The 23,559-nt window shown below is 48.0% G+C and overlaps 1 protein-coding gene and 1 pseudogene across 7 annotated transcripts in view; both read left to right on the top strand.

The window, feature by feature from the left end:
- LOC136306520 (mitochondrial fission regulator 2-like) overlaps positions 1–1,730 on the top strand; it is a 30,506-nt pseudogene extending 28,776 nt beyond the window's left edge.
- Positions 1,258–23,559, top strand: part of MGAT5 (alpha-1,6-mannosylglycoprotein 6-beta-N-acetylglucosaminyltransferase) — a 384,044-nt gene continuing 361,742 nt past the window's right edge. For 2 of the 7 annotated variants that reach the window (XM_066233787.1, XM_066233786.1), the window contains exon 1: positions 1,300–1,676. The gene's annotated coding sequence lies outside the window, so the exon portion shown is untranslated. Of the gene's footprint in view, positions 1,727–23,559 lie in introns of all 7 variants that reach the window. The other 5 variants (XM_066233785.1, XM_066233784.1, XM_066233788.1 and 2 more) reach the window with 4 other exon arrangements.

Below are 23,559 nucleotides of genomic sequence, written 5' to 3'. Positions count from 1 at the left end.
AAGTGGCTGATAATTTGGGGCCCATCTGGTCAGAAAATGTTACAGCTATTTCATTTCCTCCAGCTTGAAGTTAAAGGTAGGACCGACCTACCGGGCTTAGAGTTTAGAGCTAATTTAATACAAGAGAGGCCTTAGGGTGTTTTCTATTAAGTTAAGATCCTGGGGTCAGGAAACCTCTCTAACTAACTGGGTGACCCGAGAGAGCTCACTTACAAAATGAGGGAATTGGACTAAGTCTATTTCCACACTTCTTTGTTTTTAAGTGCCCCTGTGTGGAGGAGGGTGGACAGTAGGATGGGGTGATCTGAGTTCAAGCAGGAAAATCCCAGGCAGGACAGTGAAATGGGGATGGAGAACTCCTGCAGTGGAACATACACTCTCATACAGTGACCTGACTGACTGGTTACAAGGCCTGGAACTTGCTGGGGTTAAGAACCCTGTTACACTTATACCCCTAAGTAACCCATCAGGCCACTCGCTCTCCTTGCATCCTAATACTACTTAACAATGATCTGTAACGCTTAGTGGTGTAAATGTACACATCATCTCCAGGGCTTGGCTGAATCTACTGTCCTGTCAGCCAGTGTTCTTTGGGGTGCCTTCGGGGTGTGGGATGAGTTTCATTTCTTTTTGAATTTACAACAGTACAATGTTCAGCTAGCCTGTCCACAGTGCTTATAAAATATGAGGTGGGGTGGGAGGAATGAAAGAGAAATGGAATTTATTTATTGAGTGCCTAATGTGTGCAGGTATAGCTAAGTACTTTACATGCATTTTATTTCATCTTCAATATAACCTCATGAAGCAGCATTTATTATGTTCAATAGATAAAGAAGTTAAATTTATGTGGTTAAGTGGCTTGCCCAACGCCACAAAAACCAAGTGGCAGAAACTCATACTACTTCATATATGGTAACCCAATTTATGGGAGTGAAAACTGAGGTTCAGGGCATGTTGAGGTGGTTGAGCTCAGTCTCTCCTCCCAGGACTTCATAGCTGGAAGGGACCTGGTGCCTCAGGGCCTGGACAGCGCCACTCTGGAGGACACAGGGCTATATCAGCATTTGCACACTGCTCCTGACCTTGCTAAGAATATTATTTATGGCCAAGATCAAACTGTCTTTCTCCCTTCTTTCTTCCTTTGGGCTGCGTTCAAGTATGGTTGGTAGAAGTCCTCTCCAACAGAGTTGATAGTTTGCAGACGGCCCCTGAGAGGCTGGGGCGTTCCGAATTGGCTGAGCGCTCTGCTGGGGAGGCGGGGAATTTGCCGAACGTCCCTGGCCGGAATCCCTGCCTCCCAGAGCCACGAGCCCAGAAGCGGGGAGAAGTTGGAGAGGTCGGGTAAGCGAGGGTTGGGAGAAATTGCGGACAGATCCCAGCCCCGGTCTGCTGAGCTCCCGAGGAGTGTCTCTGCCGTGTCCGGACCGGGTGTGGACGCGCCTTGCGCGGCTCTGCCTGGGCTTGGAGTTTGCAGACCGTCCCTGCCGCGAACAGCTTGGCGGCGGCCCTGCGGCTCCCGGCTCCCGAGTCTGCCGCGGTGGCCCCGGGCGCGACCCAGCCTTGGTAGCTGCGCCGCAGGCTCGGGGCGCCGCAACTCCCTGTCCCGCTGCGCCTTGGGCCCCACGGGGACGGCTACGGGCGGGCGCTCCCGGCTGCTGCTGCTCCTCGACAAGGAGGTGAGAGCCACTGGGTCAGGACGATCGCGTTGTAACTCGCCATCCCCTCGGTAAGATGCACGCAGAGCGGACCGTGGAGGGCAGAGGGAGCTGGGTGCGGGCGGGGAAAGCCTGTGTCCAGGGTGGCGCAGCCTGGGGCTTTCTCGCGTTTCCCCTCTGCCGCCTGCGTGGTGCCCCCGCCACGGCCGCTCTGCGGGACCCGGGAGTGCAGCCGGGGACGCGCCTTGAGGCGCCCACCTGCCGGGGGAAGCCCATATCCAGTGGAGGCTTCGTGGGCTTTTCAAGGACTGACCCGAGGAAGCTTAGGTTATGCGGGCCGGTGGCGAGCGGCTGGGGATGCAGATGGGTGCACAGACTGTGGAGGAGCCTTGATGGGGTTATGCTGGGGGTGTGGGCCGGGCTGGGGTTCCTCGGACCTGGCCGCGCTGGACGAGCTGAGCCTCAGGCCAGTGAGGAGGAGAAAGAAGAGAGACTGGACCTAGGTCGCAGGACGGGCGCTCTGGTCTGGCTGATCAGGGAAGTCCAGCGGTGCCCCCACCCCTCGGAGACGGCGGCGGCCACGATCCCGCCCGCGCGCTGGGCCAGCCCGCCTGGCCGGAGAGGCTACGGGGAGCGCAGAGTCCACACCCGCGCGCACTCCTCGAGAGCATGCTCAGTGCGGCCTGGGGAACTTCCTGCCGAGTCGCTAGCGGCCCCAGTCCCCTCCTGGCCCGCTGCTCACAAAGTTGGGGGCGACGGGGCGCTAGAGTGGGGGCGCGGCGCCCGCCTGTCGCCCTTTGCTGTTCCGGTTCCCTGCACCGCCTTAGTCCTGCCTCCGGCGCTTCTCTCTTCTGTCGCCTGTGAGGCGGGGAACAGAGGCGTGGATGTCATCCCCCGCTCCCCGAGGCCAGGTCCCAGGCCGGGTAGCCAGAGGCCTGGCGGTGCGGCCGCCTGCGGGGTGGACCCGCTCGCGATGCGCTCGCCCCGCGCACGGACCCCGTGCAGTGAGCAGACTGGGTGGCAGGGGGTGTGTGAGCACGGGGCCCTTGGCGCACACACTCGCTGACACACACAAAGCCTTGGTTTCATAGATACCGCGCGGTAGAGAAGAGGTGCCGCTTGCATTATCCTGCGGGTTTGGGAGCACCAGCTAGCACCAACTGGGTGCTTCTCTCTGCTGCAGGGATGCCGGAACCAGGCGACGCAGATGGTTTTCAGAGATGCCCCAGGTGAAGTCTTGGGCCCGGAAGTTCTGGCACTTACTGCCAGGCGCGGCCCTGAGCTGACTCCGCTTTCTGCGCTTGAATTCGGTAGTCTAGTTAGGGAAGGTTGGTACTTAGGAGGCTAGGAAATTAGTGAGGAGACAAATGAGTTTTATGTGGGGTTCAGGTGGGATGGCAACCTCGCATTTGGAAACACTTGAATCTAAGTGTTAGAGGCAGGATCTCATTCTAAAGAAGCAAGTGGGAAGCTGGTGGTCCCACCGCGCCCCCCAATTGTCAGGACCTGAGACATTAGGTTGGTTTTTAACTCTGAGCCTCCACCCCACCACCATGTTAGCCAGTGTGTCATTCACACTCAAAACCTTGACCCAGGATCAGAGGTCTCCTGTTTTTGATTTGAGAAAATCATAAAGCAGATTTTCACGATGGGCAGACCATCACAGATCTGTCTTGATAAATGAATTTTCACCCCTACTTCTTTCCTACAAATTGTTTTTGTTGTTACTGTTCAGGACTGAGATAGGCACCTTAGGTTTTTTGGCTGTTAGGATGAGCGCAAACTCCCCTGTCCGGAGGCCTTTTAGGTTTTCTCCAGTTACCAACTTGAAGTCCATGAGGTCAGCCTGAAGTGGAGAGGCCTGAGAAACGAAGTGGTGGAGGATGGAGAAGAGGGTGACCGCTGCCCCTTTCAGGGGCTGGGAGAAGAGGAGAAGGAGGCTGCTTTGCCTGACACCAGACTCTGGCAGAACTCGGTGCACCATAAGATTTGGGATTTTCCTTTCATCTCCTTTGTTTCAGCCTGCCTTCCAGGATCTGGGAGACGTGTGGGAATCACTAGGATTAGGAGTCTGCAGCCCTGGTTTACAGGGCTTGCCCCTACATAAGCGGCACTGGTTGGCTTTAAGGTGAGCTGCAGTGGCAGCAGGGCTGAGGGGCTCGCCCAGATCTGCCCATGGCGTTTGTGTGTTTCAGCTAATGCTGCAAAGCAGCTCACAGGCTTTCGAATTCTATCAGCAGTGTGCATTTCAAGTGCTTTGTGTTTGGAAGTGTGAATATAGTACTCATTTATATATAGTCACACATTCATATAGGTTTTTATAAAGAAGCATGGGCATATGCAAGTGCATATGCAGTGTTCTTTGGTAGCGTCTTGGAGCTGGAAGGGACCTCAGAAGATCATAAGAATTCAAATTTTCTCCCTCTCCAGTCAGTGTCTCAGTTTAAAAATAACCAACCAGCCTTGTGCCCAGCTGGCTTCCCAAAACATTTGATGCCAGAGTCCCCCTGTGATCCTAGCCAACAGAGAAGACTGGCCTCTTGCTGGAAAAGTGTATCTTCTCAGGATCTGGTCTAGATGCACTCTGACATTTGACATGACTTTTCCTAATGTTCCACATAGGTAGTATCTAAGTCACTGCAGAGCCAGACTGATTTTGGCAGGGGATAAGCAGTGACCAGTGCTCCCTGCAGCAATGTCTTAACAAATTGCAAAGAGCAGTCATCAGTAAGACTTGGGCTGGAAAGTTTGTGTCCTTTCCCACTTTGTGGTTGTCCAGGCCGATAGTTGCTCTGCCTCTTCCCAAAAGTAGAGGGGACTCATTTTTATTACCTCCCCCTGAGTCTGGTGTCAGGCAAAGCAGCCTCCTTCTCCTCTTCTCCCAGCCCCTGAAAGGGGCAGAGGTCACCCTCTTCTCCATCCTCCACCACTTCATTCCTCAGGCCTCTCCACTTCAGGCTGACCTCATGGACTTCAAGTTAGTAACTGGAGAAAACCTGAAAGGCCTCCGGACAGGGGAGCTTTGCGCTCATCCTAACGGCCAAAGAATTTAGGGCGCCTATCTCAGTCCTGAACAGTAACAACAAAAACAATTTGTAGGAAAGAAGTAGGGTGAAAATTCATTTATCAAGACAGATCTGGTCTGGGATGGTGTTCTGTGCTGGTGCTGTTATAGTAGGTCTCAGGAAAGCATGTGCTATCTGGAGTCTTGTTGCTGGGGTTTGTTATGATGGATGTCGAACTTTGGGCAGGGATCCTGGTGTGTCAGGTCAACAGCTAACATAAAGTTTTGGCTGAAGGAAAATGTATGTGTCTCAGAATTCAGGCACTTGAAAAAAGAAGAAATAACTTTATATTTGGGGGAGCGCCACGTGGATGACAGTTGAGAAATTTGCGTCAGAAATAAATTTTATTCTTGTCAGTGCAAGTTTTACTAGGCTTCCTTAAAAGTTCATAATTGCCTTGAAGTATAGAGTCCCTTTTTTGTGTGTGTGTATTTTTCTGAAGTTGGAAACGGGGAGGCCAGGGGTCTCAAACTCAACTCAGCATGTGGGCCGCAGAGCAAGATCACAGCCATTCGGCGGGCAGCACTAGGTCTACAAAAGGCAACTGTTACGCAACACTTTTCTCACTGCAGTTGAAAACAAAAAAAAAATCAGTACAACAAGCACAATCGTACATGCAGTTTACTCAGTGTCACAAAACGACCAGAAACTGTAGTTCGCATTACAACTGCTGTTAACTAAGCTAATATCTAGCTAGGATGCTAGAGAAATGAAAAATACAAGTAGGCCCCTAGGCTTACTTAATTTTATCCAAAATATTTTGAACTTCGTGGATTAGTCTGCAGGCCGCACAAAATTGTTTGGTGGGCCACGAGTTTGAGACCCCTGGGGTAGGCAGTCAGATAGACTCCCGCATGCGCCCTACCGGGATCCACCCGGCATGCCCATCAGGGGGCGATGCTCTGCCCATCTGGGGCGTTGCTCTGTTGCATCCAGAGCCATTCCAGCACCCGAGGCAGAGGCCAGGGAACCATCCTCAGCGCCCGGGCCAACTTTGCTCCAATGGAGCCTTGGCTGCGGGAGGGGAAGAGAGAGACAGAGAGGAAGGAGAGGGGGAGGGGTGGAGAAGCAGATGGGCGCTTCTCCTGTGTGCCCTGGCCGGGAATCGAACCCGGGACTCCTGCACGCCAGGCCGACGCTCTCCCACTGAGCCAACCGGCCAGGGCTAGAGTCCCTTTTAATAGCTAAAATATAGCTATACTTTTAAATTTCTGTTTGAGTAAAGATCTCCCCACCTTTTAAAAAATTTATTGATTGACTTTAGAGAGAAAGGAAGGGGCGGGGAGAGAAATATCAATTTGTTGATCCACCCATTCATCTGCCCACTGGTTCATTCTTGTATGTGCCCCAACTGGGGACTGAACCTGCAACCTTGGGGTATCGGGATGACACTCTAACCAATGGAGCTATCAGGTCAGGGCTCTCCCCATCTTCTTAGCGTTTTGAATCTAAGCCTTGTCCCCATACTCTCTTGCATCCTTTGTCAACATCACAGATCTGAGCATAGTTGTGGTGACCTCACAGGTCACCACAGGTGTACTCCCTGAGTGTTCACCGGGCTGCACCATGAGCCACGCTCTGTGCTGGTGCTGGGTATAAATATGTCCTTTACAAAAATTGCCTCCTCACTTTTAATCTATCTGACCTTCTCTTTCAGTGTGTTAACACAAACTAATAGCTCTTGGAAAGCTGCCAGCGTGGGTCCCAGGAGCCTTAGTACTGTAACGATGTTTTCTACCGAAGAGTAGGGACTAGAGCTGTGTTTGCCCACTTGTATTGTTTTACTCATTTTCCCCCATTGCCACAATTAAATGAATCCTTCCCTTGACTTTGTCACATTTGGAAGGCTCTATGTGTATATGAGAAGGGTTGGAGGAATCACTGATTCTTCAAAATCCCACAGCTCTTTTGTCTGAACATATAACTTTCTGGAAAGAAAACAGACTTTTCTGCTGGGCCTTTAGTCTGGCCTCAAAAATCAGGAGGGGCAAAGGGGAGAAGCTCTCATGGCTGGACTTGTTGGGAGCGGTTCTCCCTGTAAACTGGACCCCTACTGCCATGCCTGTCTTTCTGCTTTTGGACCACGGCCCCAGCTGGCGCGATTAGGGAAGATGGCTAAGGAGTATTTCTCCACCCATGAACTCATGGAGTAGCTTATCCAAGTACTTTGTTACTTGTAAGTTAAGTACTGGTATTTGCAACTTAGTTACATACAAATAAGTCAGCACTTCAGGGTTACCCCTAGAATAACAGCTTTACTTGTTTGCATTCCTCTCTGAATTTTGTGGCTGGCCCTGGAGGGGATGTTTTCTGCCCCCCCCCCCCCATTGGCACCTCTTGGTGGTGTAGTTGTGAGCACAGGTGGCTTGTAGGTCCTATCATTCTTCCGACGCTCTTCGTAAGTACCCTCCACAGCACAGTCTTCCACTGCAGACGTTTGGGTCTCTTTCATGGCCCAGTCTACCCTTGGGAGTTTGTTGTGTTGGTGATCAGTTGTAGCGATTACATGTCTTGATGGAGAAATTTCAAGATCATGTGGGCAAGAAAATGGAGATGGTGATGAAAAAAATGTACTTCTGTATTGGGCATGATTGCAAATGCTTCTTTTGTATTTTACTTACTCCTCTACTGCAACACTGAGGTAGATACTAATGCCATTCATTCCCTGTTTATACATAGAGAGACTGGGACATTTAGAGTTTATGAAACCTGGTAACAGTCACACACAGCTAGCTAGTGGCAGGGTAAGAATTTGAACCCGGGTGTTTTAGCTGGATTATGCTTAGTTGTAAAGGCTGTGAACTTCACCCTGTACTAGTCAACACTTTCTTTCCAGCTAAACCCAAGAGAAGTCTAAGGTACTGGAAAGAACTTGAAGATCCCTCCGACCTTTGCTCCTCTGGCTATCGTGGAGGAGCAGAGAGGTAAAAGGACTTGCTCCAGTTCTCACCATCGAAGATGCGCCTCGATCCTGACCCTCAGTCACAGGAACAGTTGATAACAGATCGGTGCCTGCTTTTTCGTTGAGTTGATATGAAAGAGAATGTGACTGGTCTTTTGGCATCTGTCCCTCCCACTCCTAAAACCCTCTGTCTGCTCACAACTCTTAACCTTAGATTCTGATGGGGAGCAAGTGGGTGTGCCCAAGTTCCTTCTTTCTCCTCAAACAGGAGAGTAGCAACTTTTGTGCTTTTAAGTGAAGTGTTCCCTTTTTTTTATACCACCTTTTAAGTTTGCTACCTTAGAAATGTAGTCTGGGATGGACTTCATGTTTCACACTGAAATTCTTATTTTCTCTTTCTCCAGCTCTCTCTGTCTGGCTCGTGGCCCCTCTCAGCGTTGATTTCCACTCTTTAGGGGCATGGGTTGGGCAAGGGGTGACCTGGCGGAGAAGTCAGGGCTGTAACCATTCCAGCGAAGGGTTAGTGAAGACACTCCCACAGTGTGTGTGGGACCCTGGAAGATTGCTGAGGCCCTGTAGGGTTTTCTCCGGCCACTGGGATATTCTTACTTGGAATTTTCCAGCTGGGCGTGCTGCGAGCACCGTTCCCTCCCTTTGCTTTCCTTCCTTTCATGTGACCTGGGTTGCAGTCAGGCACAGCCGCACTCTCATCTGTTCCTGGTTCTGGAAGTTTCTGGCCCATAAACAGCCCTTAACTGCTCAAGATATCTAGGCCTGCTCAGGGCCCACACACAAGAATTAAATTCAAGAATAAGGCAGTGTGCAAATGAAGAGCCCATTCATTCAGCCCATCTGACCACTTTGGGCCTCAGTTCTTAGGCTGAAAAAGTTAATAGGATTGAACAAGCTCCCCAAAGTTTGCCTTACCAGGCCGTGGCACAGTGGACAGAGCATCAGACTGGGATGTGGAGGACCGAGGTTCGAAACGCGGAGGTCGCCTGCTTGAGCACGGGCTCATCTGGTTTGAACAAGGCTTGAGCAAGAGGTCACTTGGTCTGCTGTAGCCCCCCAGGTCAAGGCACATGAGAAAGCAATCATTGAACAACTAAGGTGCTGCAACAAAGAATTGATGCTTCTCATCTCTCTCCCTTCCTGTCTGTCACACTCACACTCTCTCTCTCTCTCTCTCTCTCTCTCTCTCTCTCTCCAAAGGTCTGTTTGGTCCTAATGCTGTATGATACAGATGGTAAAGGAGGTGTAGCCCAAGGAAATAAAATTCCCTCTTGGAAAAGGAAGATATACTCAGGAAAAACTCACCTTGTTTCTGCCTTTGCTGGCACTCTGTAGTTGATAGCTGAAATGCTTACCTAGCAAGAACTAGCCCTCTGTCATCGCTACCTTTTTGATGTACAGTTTTGAATGTTTAGAAATAAAAAAGCCTCACTCCTTACTCCTTATCCTAGAAATAACCTGCTTCCCTTCGTGAATCGATTTTCTCCCTTGAGAAATGGAGATTCAAGGAGCAGAAGATGCCCAGGCCCAGGGCTGTGGTGTGTGTCAGAGCACCCTGGGGAAGCAGGCTGCTTACCCTGCCACAGGCTGTGCCATGTTCATAGCTGCTCCTCTGTGACTCTGCTTTGCAAGCACAGAGAGTTTGATATCAATCTTATTGCAGCTGGGGTGTTTTTTTTGGTTTGTTTTTTAACTATCTGTTCTTGCCTGACCTGTGGTGGTACAGTGGGTAAAGCGTCAACCTGGAACACTGAAGTTGCTGGTTCAAAATCTTGGGCTTGCCTGGTCAAGGCACCTATGGTAGTTGATGCTTCCTGCTCCTCCCTCCTTCTCTCTCTTTCTTCCTCCCCCCCTTTCTCTCTCTCTCTCTCTCTCTCTCTCTCTCTCTCCTCTTTAAAATGAATAATAAAAAAAGATGTTAAACCATCTGTTCTTTTCAATGCTAGTTTTTTATTTACTAGTGTTCATGCGAGTGAGTTTTCTCAATGACCCATTTTTTGTCTTATATTTCTTGTCTGGAAAAGCCATCTCTGTTCCTCATGCTGAGCACGATATTTCTGTCAGCATTTCATTTGGGGGTACTTCCCTTACCCCCTGTCCTGTAAAGGTCTGTAAGACCTTTGCCAACACAGCTTCTAGCCCCTCTGTCAATCAGGAGGGCCTTCCCTCTTTAACAAAGTTCTCAGCTCCGTTGACTGAGAATGGTCACCTTTCTTCCCTTTATGTGATTTCTAACTGTTGTGCTTGCTAGATTCACCCTTACATGATTTCTAACTGTTGTGCTTGCTGGATTTACCATTGTATATTATTTAGTATGCACAGATGTAATTCTTTTGGGTAAATATTCTCAGTCAGCTCTCTTCTATAGGTTTACCATTCCTTATTTGCTATTCTGATGTCCACTGAGTTCCAGAGAGGGAAAGTTTTTTTCCCAGGTTACTAAAAAAAAAATGCATCTGGCCCCATGGGTTTCTCAGAAAGGAGTGTAGACCCCCAAGAAGCAGAACTGGAAGCTCCCGTGCCTTGTACAGGGCCTGATGCCGAGTCATATGATCAGGCAGACAGCATGGCATTTACTGAAGGTAAACTGACTGGCAGGGCAGGCTCTCAGTGGTGGGCTAGCTGTCTTCATGTAGGTCATTTAGGGCTCTGGCATTCCGGTTTCTCCTCTGTCAAATGAGGCATCTCAGCTTCGCCTACATCTGTGGGACTTGACTGGTGCATCTTCCTGGCTCATCCCACCATACTCATCTGCTCTGGTTTCATCTGTCCTTAAGGGTATTCTTAGGAGTGTTCCCAATTTTGAGGTGCTGTTTGGCTGTGTCTGTTTAGAGTTCTATTTTTCAAATCAATGGACCTTTGTAGACATTTTGTCTTTTTTCTCTTCCTATGGGCATAGTTCCTGGGCTCATGAAGCCCAACAAATTGGGATTTTTGGGGGGAGTGAATGAATGTGTGTATGTGTCCATTTTTACATATTGCTAGAGCTTCTTACCTTACTGTATTGTCTATGAAAAGAAGTGGGAGTGGTCAGAATTGGACTGAACTGAAGGTCTGGGGTAGCCGTCGATGAAATAATGTCTCTAGAAAGTTTCTGTGGAAGGATTTTGTTAATAAGGCTTTTCCCCTAGTACATTTGCATAAGTAATGATTTTATTGTACTTTCCTATTGACTGCAATAAAAGTTGTCCATAATAATGAGTTGCTTAATGTAAGCCTGGTAGTCGCCACGGTCACAGCCAGGCATGTGCAGGTTCCCATCAGATTCGGACAGACGGTAATGAAACTGCGGAGCCAAAAGCTGGTGGGCCATTCCTTTATTCTAGCCTCGCAACCGGCAGGCGAGAAACACACAGGGCTCCAAAACCCACTCACACATTCTCCAGTTCCACAACCAGGAGAGTCTTTTCCATTTTTCCTAGAATCAAAGGCCCCCACTAGTCTAAGTCGCCTCTGGTTCCCCATCTGCCAACATGGCTTCTTACTCTGCACAAACTGGCTGCTTTCTCTTTCCCTGCCATTGTGGCCACTGCTTCTCCTCAGCACACGTCCTCCCTGCTCTCACTCTGCAAAGATATGGCCTCCTTCTTCTCCTTTCTTCTTAAAACTTTTTGGCACAAAACCCCTCCTCTGGCACACATTAGCATAACAAAGCCCCTTCCCAAGCAGGAAGGTAATTAGCAGTTTCACATGGGCAGCGGCCATTTTTAACAATAAGTGAGCAAAACCAAATAACACAAATTTTACAAACTTATTTACCCAACACTTATTCTATCATATGCCTTTGTCTAATTGCCACTGTAATCAGACTCAAGTCCAGTTTTCCATTTCTTGTTCCACACCTACATGGTGTTCTCCACGTTCCAGACTTTCTTTCCTGCGGTCTGGTGGTTTCATGAGGGGCTTTTCTGTATCCTCATTGTCAACCTTCAGGATAAAGATTACAAAATTATGTAGTCCTTTTATTGCTGTAACAAATAAAACAAATAACCACAGGCTTAGTGGCTTAAAGCAACACAGCTTATTGTTTTATAATTCTGTAGGTTGGAGGGGCCATTCCTAGGCTGGTGCCGCTTTTTCCAGCGTCAGCCGGCACTGCTGAGCTGAGTCCTGTCCCTCTGCCTTCAGATGGGCACCAGTGTCAGAGCCAGCACTGCTGAGCTGGTCCTGCCCCTCTGCCTTCAGATGGGCACCAGCGTCAGAGCCAGCACTGCTGAGCTGGTCCTGTCCCTCTGCCTTCAGATGGGCACCAGCGTCAGAGCCAGCACTGCTGAGCTGGTCCTGTCCCTCTGCCTTCAGATGGGCACCAGCGTCAGAGCCAGCACTGCTGAGCTGGTCCTGCCCCTCTGCCTTCAGATGGGCACCAGCGTCAGAGCCAGCACTGCTGAGCTGGTCCTGCCCCTCTGCCTTCAGATGGGCACCAGCGTCAGAGCCAGCACTGCTGAGCTGGTCCTGCCCCTCTGCCTTCAGATGGGCACCAGCGTCAGAGCCAGCACTGCTGAGCTGGTCCTGTCCCTCTGCCTTCAGATGGGCACCAGCGTCAGAGCCAGCACTGCTGAGCTGGTCCTGTCCCTCTGCCTTCAGATGGGCACCAGCGTCAGAGCCAGCACTGCTGAGCTGAGTCCTGTCCCTCTGCCTTCAGATGGGCACCAGTGTCAGAGCCAGCACTGCGAGCTGAGTCCTGTCCCTCTGCCTTCAGATGGGCACCAGTGTCAGAGCCAGCACTGCGAGCTGAGTCCTGTCCCTCTGCCTTCAGATGGGCACCAGTGTCAGAGCCAGCACTGCGAGCTGAGTCCTGTCCCTCTGCCTTCAGATGGGCACCAGTGTCAGAGCCAGCACTGCTGAGCTGGTCCTGCCCCTCTGCCTTCAGATGGGCACCAGAGTACCAACAGTTGAGAAAGTTTCTCTGACTTTTCCTTTTTCTTTTTCTGTCGTGGTTTATTATTAAAAAATTGAACAATTTAAAATAAATGCATCATTGACAGAGCCATTCGTTCATAGAATTTCTACATACAAGTATTACAGTACATTCACCCGAAAGACTGAAATGAGATAGAGGAACATGGAGTGATTTGAAAGTATATTTATAGTCTGGATATACAATATGTGAAAAAGTATGTAACTATATAAATGAAGGCCAAAGTTTACATAAATGCAAGAAACATTAAATTCTAAAAAAGGCTCTCTGATTTTAAGGATCTATGTGATTAGATTGAGCCCACCCAGATAATCCAGGATAATCTCATTTCAAGGTCTTAACTTAATCACATCTGTCCTATAAGGTAACATAGCCACCAGTTCTGAGGATTAGGAACTGAACATCTTTGGGGGCCACTTATCTGTCTACGACAGTCCTCAAAACTTTTTGCAAAAAAATGGTTTTCTATTCTTTATGTAAAAGAACTGTTCCCTTCTATCAAAGAACTTTACTGTCACGGGAACTTTTCCAATTTCCTTGTTGCTCTTATTTTTTAATTCAGTTGTCCCTTAGTGTTCACCAGGATTGGTTCGGGGATCCCCCTTGGATACCAAAATTCTTGGGTGCTTAACTTTCATATAAAATGGCAAAGGGTTTGTATAGAAACTATATTTGCATCTGGGCCACAGCAAGGGTTGCCTACCCATCTTTCATTTGCGTGGGTCAGTAGTGCTGAGGTGTGGCAAGTTCACAATCTGTTTTTTGGAGCTCTCTTGGATTTTTTATATATATTGTATTTTCAATCTGCATTTGGTTGAATTTGTGGATTTAAAATCAGTGGATATGGCCTGGCCTGTGGTGGCGCAGTGGGTAAAGCGTCGACCTGGAAATGCTGAGTTCGCGGTTCAAAACCCTGGGCTTGCCTGGTCAAGGCACATTTGGGAGTTGATGCTTCCAGCTCCTCCCCCCCCCCTCTGTCTCTTCTCTCTCTGTCTCTCCCTCTCCTCTCTAAAAATGAATAAATAAATAATTTTAAAAAAATAAATAAAATCAGTGGATATGGAGGACCGATTGTTTTTTCAAATAAACCATTTGCAAAACCCAGTATCTAAGGCTTGAGTTCGCTGTGGCTAGACACTGAGCTGCTCATGTTTAGGTGTTGCAGTTTATGTAATTGTCAGGTCTGCTGTTACAAGGGGAAACTTGCCCAGGGTCATGTAGCCAGAAGTGGTGGAGTCAGGGTGCAACCGTGCATCTCATTGATTCCAAAACCCAGTTCTTTTCACTCTGCCTTCCTCCCTCAGAAGTGATAGTGGAAAAGCAAAATGAGAAAAGGTAATGGGAAAATGTAAAATAATGTAAAATCTCTCTGCTTCTGCCTAGATGATAACAAACAATAAATACTGCCTGCAGTAGATTGATTGTCCTATTGGCCCTGGTTAATGGCCTCCCTGGGTCCACACTCTTTACCTTGTACTGTAGTCCCCTTCCCTTCTGTCCCCCAGTACTGGAATTGGCCATGTGGCCTGCTTTGGCCAGTGGGATGTTAACAGATGGAACAGCGTTCAGAAGAATCTAGGTGTTTCTAATAGCCTTTTACAGAGCTGGGTGTGCTCTGACCATCACCACATGCTCAGACTAGCTTTATGGAGAGGTCTGAGTGCTCATGGAGTAGCCAGGTTCTGTCAGCTGAGGTGACCCTACACCAGCCAGCCCCCAACTGAATTCTTGACTGCTTGAAGTCTCCTGAATATTTTTCCCAGATCAGTTAAGCCGGATCACCAGAACCACCCAGATAACATGTAGAGTTATGGAAATGATCAATGATTGTTGTTTCAAGCCACTGAGTTCTGGAGAAGTTTGTTATACAGCAATTGCTAACTGATACACAGCTCTTGTCAGATATTTAAATAGTGTAAGAAATATTTTATTGTCCTTTTGAAGATCATTTTGTATTACTTGTAACTAAATATTCTTTAAAAAATTTTTAATGTTTTTTTTTCATAGTCTCTTAAGATTATACTTTTGGTTTAAGAACATGCCCATTATATCTGCCCCCCCTTCTTAACATGAAAGTCTTTCTAGAGTCTTACCAGTTTCAGTTAGAAGTAGACTTGTTTTCCTTTCTCAAACTATTTACTTTTTCTAATATGGTGGCTTTTGACCCCCAACCTGCAGTACAAAATTGACTCAGAACATGTATGTACCAGCAGGAAAAGTTCCTGAAACAGCACCTGCCCTTCCCCTTCTGATGCCCTCTGATATTTTCTGTTCTGTTTCATTTTCTTAAAAAAATGCTGGTCAGGAGTTGGCACTATGGCCTTGTAAGGCCAGCAGTCACCACCGACACCGCTATTCACATGCAGCTTCCCATTAGATTCAGGCAGGTTGTTAACAGTGGAGCCAAAAAATGGTGGGCCATTCCTTTGTTCTAGCCTCCCACCGGCAGACGAGTAAACACACAGCAGGAAAAACACTTCCCTTTCACTTAGGGCTCCCAAAGCCACTCACATTCTCTGGTTCCACAACCAGGAGAATCTTCTCTGATTTTTCCTAGAATCAAAGGCCCCACCAGTCTCAGTCACTCTGGTTTTCCATCTGCACACCTTCTCCCTTCTCTTCTCTGCACAAACTGGCTTCTCCTTCGGCAACCTGCCTTTTTGGCTTCTTTCCCTCTCTCACTCTCAAAAATGGTTTCTTTCTCCTTCTCCTCCTCCTTCCTTTTTAAAACTTTTTGGCATGAAAACCCTACCTCCAGCAAACATTAGCATAACAATGGCCCTTCCCAAGCAGGAAGGTAATTACCAATTTCACAGACTAGCGCCATTTTTAACAATAAAAGTGAGCAAACTCAAATAACACAAATTTCACAAACTCCTTTGCTTAACAGGCCTCATTACCCATTTTGTAAATAAAGTTTTATCAGAACACAGCCACTTGTTTCCATCTGTTCCTTAGTGTTGTGTATGGCTGTCTTCAAGTTGCAATGGCAAGAGTTGACTAGCTGTGACACAGTTTATCTGGCCTCCAAAGCCTAAAATACTCACTAGCTCTTGAAGAAAGTTTTCTGACCCTTGCACTGAATTGATTTCATAACCCATCAGTTGGGACCCCTCCACTTAGAAGACTGAGTGACGTTTTAAGATTTTATTTGTTTATTTTAGAAAGGGGGTGGGAGGGAAGAAAGAGAGAGAATTGGGGGAGGAGCAGGAAGCATCAGCTCATAGTAGTTGCTTCTTGTATGTGTAAGGTATTTTTCCCCCCCGAGAAGGAAGTAACGGGGCTCAGAGCCACGAAGTGTGGAAAAATAAAAGGCTTTATTGAGTACAGAGCACACATCCCGCCTGGCAAGGTTCCCTGGCCCCGAGGGAAGTTGGCACAGATTAAACCGTGTGGGAGATATTTAAAGGGGTCCCTCTAGGGAAGTCGAGCTAACATGACGTGGTGAAATCCCACTGGCTGGTAGAGGGTCGCTTTTTTCCTAACGGTTCCTGTGAAGCCTCCTTTGGCGAGCTTGGTTGTGGGCGGTCCTAGCCAAAGTCCGCGGGTCTGAGTTCCCCACGTGACCATCCCCCATTATCCACCGACCTTACAGTATGTGCCTTGACCAGGTAAGCCCAGGGTCTCAAACCGGTGACCTCAGCATTCTAGGTCGATGCTTTACCCACTGTGCCACCACAGGTCGGGATGTTCAAGTGACATTTTAATTCTCTTAATATGCCTATGGAAATTATACTAAGTAAATCTGGCAGATGTGAAACTAACCCTTTTCCTGTGTCTTACTCAAACTTTCTTTTATATTTACTTAGATTTCAACAATTAAGTGTTCGTTATTTAACATTATACCTGAATGACTTCTACTGGAATCTTTTCAAGCAATTCTAAACTGTTTCATTATGAGTAAGTAGTATTACCACCACCACCTCCCACCCCCAATTTTTTTCTAATTTAAATGAGGCTCTCTTGTGGAAACTCACTGAAATTAGCATGGATACAGATTCCATCCAAGTGCTAATTATTTATCCATCAGGCTCCAGCAGCGCGGTAATGGAGTCCATCAGTGGGAGAAGCGGAGAAGCAATGGTCTTGGCTTTTTTCAGAACACCTTTCTGATAACTGACCTTGATTGCCACATTTCTGAATTAGGGCAGTATTCTTTCTGAGCATAATAAGATTTAGAGACATTAAATCATGGACTTCTGGGGTTGGAAAGACTTTGGAAAAAATTTTATTTTTTTCACTCAGGCCTAATTGGGCCCTTAAAAGCCAAATTTCTTCAATCCTTAGATTTTCCAAGCCTGTCGAGAAAGGACAACATTGTTATTTATGTGTCATGGCTAATGAGATGGATGAAGAGGACCTGAGACAGAAAAGGCTTCAGAATAATCTGGATATATCTTTCTAGAATCTGAAATGCCAGGCGAGGAATGGTCACTGGCCCATTTATTTATTGGCAGCGAGAACAAAATGAAAATAAATGTGCGTCAGATACTGCATGAAGCACTTAGGTACAATCTGAGAACTGTTTCTGAGTAAGGTGGGTTCTTTGCCATTAGAACAGGTTCTCCTGAGCATGTTTGATGTTAACTGCCCCTGCTTAGTTTAGGTGGGTGGCCATCTCCGCAGGTGCTCGATGCCTGTAATTAATAAGAACGGCTTGGGTGTGAGCAAGAGAGACGTGCCAGAGCTTGCTTCGGACCGAAATGGAGAGTTCACGTTAGGGCTGTGGGAGCTGGTGTCAGGAGCTGCCTGCAACCTGGGGTGGAGGCTCTGCAAGCCAGGAACCCCTCTGCTGCCTCTCTGTCTCCACTGGTCTGGCTGCCTGTCTCCTCCCTGCCTCCTCCTGCTGTTCTGGTCCCAAGGGCAGAACTCTTGGGAAGCCACCCAGGAAGACTGACCTTGCCCTTATAATACCACTTCCAGTTTTCTGGGGAGTGTCTCCTCAGTGACCCAGCTTGATGTCACCCAGAGGTGGGCAGAGCATGAGAACTGTAATATGGATCTTCGCCTCGTTCTGGGAGTCTTATGGAGACATTTTAGAAATTTGTGGAGCAGTTTGGGTTGTCAGTGATTGAGGGGTGCTGCTAGCATTTGTTGGGTGGGGATCAGGGATGCTAACCATCTGTGATGACCAGAACAGTCTTACACCCCAAAATATATCCTGTGTTCCACTGTGAGTTGCTCAACGATAAAAAAACAGAACCTTACTTAGACATTAACAAAGTCTGTTTTGCATGTTTTAAGTCTTTTTCAGTCAAGGAAGAAATATTGTGCTTTGTTTTGTGGGAAATTGATCAAGAGACATTTGCTGTTTTGAAAAATCATACCACCCGTGGCATTACCACATCACCTGTGTCAGTCCACATTTATACCTGACCATTGTTTGATTTTATATTAAAGTATGAACACCTGATGTCTCCATCATATTTTTTCTTTTTAAGGTGAGAGGATGGGATATAGTGAGACAGACTCCCACAGGAGCCCTGACCAGGATCTACCAGCAACCTGTTCTAGGGCTAATGCTTGAATCAACTGAGCTATTTTTAGTGCCTGAAGCTGATGTGCTCCAAGGCAGCTATCTTCAACACCTGGGGCCATGTTCAAAGCAGTTGAGCCACTGGCTGCAGGAGGGGAAGAAAGAGAGAAGAGGGAAAGAGAGAGGGGAGAAGCTTCTCCTGTGTGCCCTGACTGGGAATTGAACCTGGGAAATCATATGCCAGGCTAATGCTCTATCCACTGAGCCACTGGCCAGGGCCAGTACTTTCTAGATTAGACTTTTTTTTTGTCTTATAGAGATGTTTTATTTATTTTTTAAATTTATTTTCTAGATTAGTCTTGCACATGAATTGCATATTGAAATGTGTGTTAGGGTTGTTATAAGTTATTTTTCTTTTAGTTTCATTTATATTACTCTTAGGGCAATGCATAGATATGTTTGAAATTGTTTAGGAAGTTTTTCGAAGAAATTTTTTTTTTTGTATTTTTCCGAAGTTAGAAGTGGGGGAGGCAGTCAGACAGACTCCTGCATGTGTCCGACCGGGATCCACCCGGCATCCACTAGGGAGTGATGCTCTGCCCATCTGGGGTGCTGCTCTGCTGGGGCTGGAGCCATTCTAGCATCTGAGGTAGAGGCCATGGAGCCGTCCTCAGCACCTGGGCCAACTTTGCTTCAGTGGAGCCTTGGCTGCAGGAGGGGAAGAGAGAGATAGAGAGAAAGGATTGGGGGAGGGGTGGAGAAGCAGATGGGCACTTCTCCTGTGTGCCCTGGCGGGCAATTGAACCCAAGACTTCTACACTCTGGGCCAACGCTCTACCACTGAGCCAACTGGCCAGGGCCTTTTTCTAAGAATTTGATTCCAGATAGTAAAAGAGTATTAGAAGTTTGCTGTAAGCCTGGGGCATTGGGGCTCATGGAGTTTGGAACACAGTGCTAGGGTGACTTATAATTATCTCCTAGCTTAATGATTAATCTGATTTAAGCACTCTCGTCACTAACAATTTAAAAAATTAAAAACTGGCTTGTGCACTGAAGGCAACTGACTGAGAAAAAAGGAGCAGAGATGTTGGCGCCGTGCTGCAGACCCTTCTCCCTCCCATTTGTGTGCCTTACGGCTCCTGCAGAGCTGCGGTCCAGGTTGGAGGCTTCTTCATCATCTGGAAAAGCCATGGGAGTAGGGATAAAGTCAGACTATCATGAGTTTCATGTGCACCACTTTGTGGGGCTTCAAGGAGACCCGTGAGCTGGCATGGGAAAATATTACACCTTGATGTTAACTAACCTGTAACAAAAATTGAGCAATTCCTTAACTTTTGAATGTTGACCACCAATGTAAAGCCAGTAGCTGCGGCCACCATCACAGCTGCTTGGCCCATGCAGGTTCGCATTGGATTCGGACATTCGGTAAAGAAACGACGGAGCCAAAAACTGGTGGGCCATCATCTTTAATCCTAGCTTGCACCTGGCAGGCAAGTAAAAACACACACTGGGCTCCAAAACCCACTCATTCAGTGCTCACAAAGCTACTGACTTATCCGAGTTTCCTAGAATCAAAGGTTTCTAGCTCACCAGACTTACTCACCTCTGTTCCCCATCTCCTTCCTTCTCCCTGCACAAACTCTGCACAAACTGGCTTTTCCTTCAGCACTCTACCATCTTGGCTGCTTCTCCTGGCCTCCTCCACGTGGCCTTACTCTGCTCCCTGCTCTGCTCTCTCCTCTAATATTAATCTCAGGAACCAAGAGAGCAAGCTCCCATTCTGTCCCCATTTTATAGAGTAGAAATCAAAACCTTTAATCCAATATACAAAATAGGGAAGTCTCTAATACAAAGTCACTTTCTGAGGCATGATGGGATTGTACCACCCCACATCATAAAGGGTGGGAAAGGCTTAATCCCCAAACCAAGCCCCAGGCTACAAGGATTCTGCCTGCCCACAGCCCGCCCCCAACACACATTAATATCACCTGGGCGACAGCTTCCACGTGGGCAGCGCCCTCTTTAACAAAGTGAGCATAATACATTTTATCTGCCCAACAACCAACCACAGTAATGTTAGTGTTATCTGTGACTCTATCACCAATAGAAATTTGATATTTTCATATTGCATCGTTGATAACTAACAGTTTTCTTGAAATGCCGGTATTCATTATGACTTTGAAATTATGGTGGTTATTATACCTGCTGCTAGATAATGTTATTTACTGTATTGACAGATAAGCATAGGTGTTATTATATACTGCTCACAAAACTTAGGGGATATTTTATTGCTTCATATTTATTCTGGAATATCCCCTAATTTTTGTAAGCGGTATATCATAATTGAAAAATATTTTATTTATTTATTTATTTATTTTTTTGTATTTTTCTGGAGCTAGAAACCGGGAGAGACAGTCAGACAGACTCCCGCATGCACCCGACTGGGATCCACCTGGCACGCCCACCAGGGGGCAACGCTCTGCCCACCAGGGGGCGATGCTCTGCCCTCTGGGGCGTCGCTCTGCCACGACCAGAGCCACTCTAGCGCCTGGGGCAGGGGCCAAGGAGCCATCCCCAGCGCCCGGGCCATCCTTGCTCCAATGGAGCCTCGCTGCAGGAGGGGAAGAGAGAGACAGAGAGGAAGGAGAGGGGGAGGGGCGGAGAAGCAGATGGGCGCTTCTCCTGTGTGCCCTGGCCGGGAATCGAACCCGGGACTTCTACACGCCAGGCCAACGCTCTACCACTGAGCCAACCGGCCAGGGCCTGAAAAGTATTTTGATAACCATATTTGAATATAATTGACTTCCTCTGTAGTCTTACGCATTTCATTTTACACATTTTAAAAACTCTCAAGAATGGGTCCATAGGCCTCACCAGTATGCCAAGTGGTCTATATGGTATAGCAGTCTTAGAATAGGATTTCGGAGTGCCCTATCTCCTGTTTATGGAAGTTGACCTCCTCCTGCCTTAGTCATTCCCCAAGACTGCCAGATAGGAGTGTGGAAGGGGTGTGGAGAGGGTGTGGGTTTATCTCCAGTTGTCTTATTTTCTTAGACCTCATCAAGGACTAGAGCTTGAGTCACATTTGGTTCATTCTTTTATTACACATGAGGAGACACCTTTGCGGGAACATTCCTCCTGGAAGTCCAGATTGATCAGCACAAGGTGCATGATATATTTAAAGCCAGAGGTACCGATTATCTGAATCCTAAACAGAAGTGCAGTTTCTGGTTCAGTTTTTCAAGTGGAGGAAAACCACAGATGTTCTGCAGGAAAATTCTACAGACCAACTTCTGTTTTCCTCATGATATGTTGCAGAGTTACATAATCAAAAGAACTATAAGAAGCACACCCCCCATTGCCCAGGAAATATGTCGCATGTCTGCTGGCTGCCAGGGCTTTTCCTGCTGCTAGATGGCTTGTAGGAGGATAGGCGTTACTCAGCAATCAGGGTTCGAGGTGGAGGAGACACCTCTGTCGGTGTGCATTTCATCCTTGGGGTCACCGTGCCCCCCAGTGAGTCCAGCTGGAGGCGGGGGTCTGTGCTACCACTACAGCTGGATTTTGGGGGGTGGTATTAGTCTTTCTCTGTGTCTGGAAACTTCCCTCAGTAGGAAACGAGCTTGCCACAGGGTAACTTTCTGCACTGTTTCTTGCTGTCCTGCAGACATGAAGCTGCTGCTGGGTGCATCTTTTTCCTCTCACAGCTTCCAAGTCTGTGGTGGCAACTGGACAGACATGAGCACAAGGACAATGGGTCAGGCACAGTAGGTCACCAGGAGGAAAGTCCTGGTGTCTAGCAATGGGCAAAACTGGAACAGCAGGGGACTCACCCCAGAGCAGCCTTCCCACCCCTGGCACATTGCTGGTCGCACGGTTTAGATCCCCTGACCTTTCCTGTCACTGGTCAAGTGGTTCAGACCCTCCCTGACCTTTCCTGACCTTTCCTCCGCTGGCACGCTGCTGGTCACGTGATAGGCTCCTGAGCATGTGGGCCTTGCACAACCACTCCCTTAAGCATTGAGCCCCAGGACAGTGAGGTTCTGAGCTGTGTCAGATATATCTGGTCTCAGTTGTGTTCAATTCCAGGCCCAGAAAAGCAGCAAAACCAGACAAGGGAAAACCACGGCTGACCTCAGGACCAGGTGCATTGACTAATGACCCCTGAAAAGACACACCTGTAAAGGTAATGAATAGTCTATTGAGATCCTCCCCTGGGGCCTCCCCTAAAACCCCCATCCTTAAACCCCCTGAAGAGGGAGGAGCCAGTGTGGCTCTAGGGAGCATACCCGCCCCTGTCCCCACCCAGGCTTGTTTTCCGTGCCTCTCTCTTTCTCCTGAGCTCCAGTACCCCTTCTTTTGCCTCTGTAACTTTTTCCTGGCTTGTTTCATCTCCTTTTGCTTATTTCTTCTACCTCTGTGACTTTCTAATAAATAACTTTTCTCTTGTAGCTTCAGTCTTGGCTCTGAATTCTTTCCTAGCCAGAACTCAAGTACTGAGGTTGCTAAACCAGGATCCCACCTGACCCTACCGGTCTACCAACTGGTGTCCTTCTGGTCGCCAGCAAGTCTATATTTAGAGCATGGAAATGCTGACTGTTTCCTTCCGAATTCTTTAGTAGTTGACCATGGAGCGTGGTCTTCACGCATTTAACCCTAATACCTTGAACAAGTGTATTAAATAATAATAATAAGAATTTTTTTTCATTCTTTGTTTCAAAAGATATGCTGAAGGTTGGCATTGAATAGTTTCAAAATTTTGAACTCCCATTTTTCTATGGGTTTGTTGATTGAATTTCTCAATGAGTAACAGACACACCATTAAAGTCATAGGAGTGACCCGATGACAGTGTGCTGTTATTGCCCATGTCAGACTAAAGCTCATCAATGAAGTGACAGCCCCTCTCTTTTGTAAAAGGGAACAGAAGAATTCTGTTGCTTCCTGAGCTGCTGATTACTAGTACAGATTCATGTGCAAAACCAGTGGGTACTATTTGGCCTGATTTTTTTTTTCTTCACTTTTCCGAGGCTGGAAACGGAGGCAGTCAGACAGACTCCCGCATGCGCCCGACGGGGATCCACCCGACATGCCCACCAGGGGGTGATGCTCTGCCCCTGGGGGGGGGGGTCGCTCTGCCGCGACCAGAGCCACTCTAGCGCCTGGGGCAGAGGCCAAGGAGCCATCCCCAGCGCCCGGGCCATCTTTGCTCCAGTGGAGCCTCGGCTGTGGGAGGGGAAGAGAGAGACAGAGAGGAAGGAGAGGGGGAGGGGTGGAGAAGCAGATGGGCGCTTCTCCTGTGTGCCCTGGCCGGGAATCGAACCCGGGACTCCTGCACGCCAGGCCGACGCTCTACCGCTGAGCCAACCGGCCAGGGCCTGGCCTGATTTTTAAAGTGAGATACCTCAGTCCTTTTATCAAGAAACTATCCTATTATTGGGTTGGTAAAGGCCATCTTTTTTGGCTTGAGAAAGTAAGACATTTACAAGCTCATCGGCTGAGAGGTAATTATTTCACTCAGATGGATGGATCT

The sequence above is a fragment of the Saccopteryx bilineata genome, chromosome 5 (assembly GCF_036850765.1).
Source record: "Saccopteryx bilineata isolate mSacBil1 chromosome 5, mSacBil1_pri_phased_curated, whole genome shotgun sequence".
Taxonomy (NCBI): Eukaryota; Metazoa; Chordata; class Mammalia; order Chiroptera; family Emballonuridae; genus Saccopteryx; species Saccopteryx bilineata.
Note: the sequence above shows the minus strand (reverse complement) of the source record. Positions and strands in the feature narration are given on the sequence as shown.